Here is a 3,180-nt window from a genome sequence, read left to right on the forward strand (position 1 = left end):
TGTGTGTGCAAAGAAAGGACAAATCCAGCATTAAATTTCTTGTGCTCACCTGTGCTGTTGTACCAAATAAGCTTTACAGGCATGAATCAGAAAGAAAGACAAAATTTCAAAAATCAACAAAACTTGAATATATATTAAAGTAACATTTAAGTAGTTATTTGAACTTATATTCACACATGGAATGCTCTTTCACTGCAAATGAAAATGTTTATCCTCCCCCTCAAATAATTTTTGATGAAATTGTATTCTCTTTGTTGAAAATTGAATGCTGGAAAATATTTGGTTCCAATATTGAAAACCTAGTTTTGAAAAATATGATTAATATTAGAAAATGGACTATTTTTCTGTTTTCATTTATGGAAAATGTCAGCATAAATGATAAATTAAAAACAACCCTTTTTTTTTTCTTCTTTCCCAACTTTCCCATGAAAAGCAAATGGTATTTTTTCCTTCAACTATAGTGGCTCCAGAAATGTCAATATAGAAAGTCTTCAGCCAGCGGACTGCGTTTCTTTTCAAAAGCATAAGGTTAATGAGCGTGGTGAGAATCATCAGGAGCTTGTAAGTCTGAAGGAACCTCAGATCCATCTGCTGGACTATTTGCTCAGTGACTCACAGGAGAGTGAAAGGTTGAATTACTTTCATTGAAGAAAATAGATAGCTCTTTCCAAGACTCCATGTATCGAAATGATTGATCCCTTCTACAACCAGGTCCTGCAACTGGCTTCCAAGACATCATAAATTCCTCAGAGGACGAAGACATAATCTGAATGTGCAGAAGACTTCACTTGTCTGCAGGTCAGAAATCTTTTATTGGTAGTAGATAAAACAAGATACCAATATCAAGAGGCATTAAAAATGTGTCATCACAATCTTGTGCTGAAAAAAAGTAATACAGATGTATTAAAAGAAGCAAGAATTTTTTTATTTCCATTTCAAAATGTTATTAAAAATAATAATTATTATAATAACATATGGTAATGTAAAAAGATAAAATAAAGATAAAATTCTGGGTAGGAAATGGTAAAATAACTTCAGAGCACCTTGTGTGTTAAGAAGCTGTTGTTTTTTCTGTTTTGTAGGTGGGGAAATTGTTTTCTAAATCCCATTGACACTAACTAGAAGTGCAGTTAGTGGTATGGTACCACATTGAACAATTATGGAGGTAGTAGCTGCAAACGCAGAAAAAGATATTAGTCAGAATGAATCAAAGTGCCACTGCTTGGCTCAGCACAGCTAAAAGCTTTGCCTGATGCAACGCAGCCAGTGCTGCAGCCTGGATCAAAATTCTAGTTGTATCAAAACTCTAATGAATACTGGAAAAAAATTAATTATATTTTATTCTATAAATATGTAATTGTTTACAAATAAGTTAACTCTGACTTTGAAAAAACTTTCTTTTTTTTCTCACATTGTTTGTGAATCTACAATGTTTTTTAAGTAACAGAAATGCAGTAGCATTGCCAAGTACGCTCCTTGTCTGTAGTTAGATCACAGCTATATTTGAATCATAGTGTCATATTTCCTTTCTTTTTTCTGAGCTGTATATTTAAGTTGCCATCTTTTAAATAAAAACCTCCGTCTTTGACTTAAATTGCAGTGTAAAACTGCTGTGCTAATCAATTAATAACATTTGTGAGCATCAGGCAAATTGTTTTTGTTACACTGATCCTTATCACGATCATTGTTCTGTATGTGTACCTGATTATTATCAACCTGCAGGACTTGCCTGTGCAGAGAGCAGGATGATATATGGTAGAACCTTAGCAAACTGCAGTAACGAAGACTGAAATGAAATCTGTGAGCACTGCTGGAGCAGCCTGCTACGGAAGAGAGAGCAGCTCAAATGTCACACTGAGATTCCTCCATGTAATCTTAAATGCTCAAGAGATTCAGGAGACTATCTTATGTATCTGCACAAACTGACACAGTGAAAATCTCAGCAAACAGTAATTTTCTGGATTTACTGCATGACAGGACCATCAGGTGGTAAGTTAAATAATGTAAGGCACAGACCTTGAGTAAAAATCTTCCTATGAGCCTGCTCATCAGAGACATTGAGCAGCTGGTTCCCACTGCCATTCCTATTTGCTTCTAAGCCTCCCCAGCTGGGATAAGTGAAAGCCTCATCACAGCCACTGACAATATGACAGCCACTGGAGATAGGCCAAGAGCCAGCCCTGACTCTGTCAAAGTCAGTTACTTTCCTGTATGCCACACTATAAGAAATACCTAGAATACAGAGGAAGATGGTCAGTGGCTTGGGCATGCCAAGGGACAGACTCAGTACCACCATTTCACCTCAGGCGCTGAATTCTTCCAGAAGAAGTTTACAATAGTGCAAGAGTGGTAGACTAAATAATTCCAAGCATAGACAGAGAAATGACTTACTATGGAGAAAAGAAAGATGTCTGCACAAGCACAATTCATCTTTTGAGGACTGTTTATAAATTCCAAGATAGCCTTGTGGAAGAAAAAAGAAAGCCAGGAGAGAAGCACAGTAAGTTTCTGTATAACAGAGAGTCAGACGTATCTACTCATTGAACAGGTTGATGAAAAGAATAGATGAAATATTCAAAATGCCACAAAAATACCAGCTCAGCAGTCCCGCTCTGTAACAACACCCAGTGCCTGGCAAACAATCAGTGGAGATCTGCTAGGCCCAGTCTCAGCAGTGCCTCTGTAATCACAGCTGAAATGAAGCTCACCTCCGAACCTTGCTGGGTGGAGTCAGCACCTAACAGGATCCCTATGTATGTGAGATGTGAATATGCCACTTTACGAATGGTCAAGAAGCAGAACCGCTGTTAATTTCTGATGAGTTGATAATTGGACTAGATGATCTTAGTGGTCTTTTCCAACCTTAATTATTCTATTCTATGACTCTATTCTATTCTGATTCAAGTTAGTTACAGAAATCCTTTGCTGCTCAAAAAATGGAGGATTGGACCCAAAGAGTAGTTGTTTTGGGTTTTTCTTTAAATTGTGCCAAGTGAATATTCCGTGCAGCCTAACTGAATAATCTGTAGTCTTTCATAAGAAAATGCGTCACTAACAGGTTTCTATGTCATGACGGATATATGTGTCCACGTGTGCATGTGTGTGTGTGTCTGCATGCACAGGGGAATGTTAAATCCTTCATACCAGTGAATATTTAAGCAGGAAACACGAGTAACAGGT

The 3,180-nt window shown here is 37.0% G+C and overlaps 1 long non-coding RNA gene across 1 annotated transcript; it reads right to left on the reverse strand.

The window, feature by feature from the left end:
• On the reverse strand, positions 418-2,734 carry LOC110392980. Its single transcript, XR_002434710.1, has 3 exons — positions 2,595-2,734; positions 2,392-2,463; positions 418-879 (listed from the first exon to the last, which is right to left on the reverse strand). It is a non-coding gene; the product is annotated as an uncharacterized LOC110392980 (long non-coding RNA).

The sequence above is a fragment of the Numida meleagris genome, chromosome 2 (assembly GCF_002078875.1).
Source record: "Numida meleagris isolate 19003 breed g44 Domestic line chromosome 2, NumMel1.0, whole genome shotgun sequence".
Lineage (NCBI taxonomy): Eukaryota > Metazoa > Chordata > Aves > Galliformes > Numididae > Numida > Numida meleagris.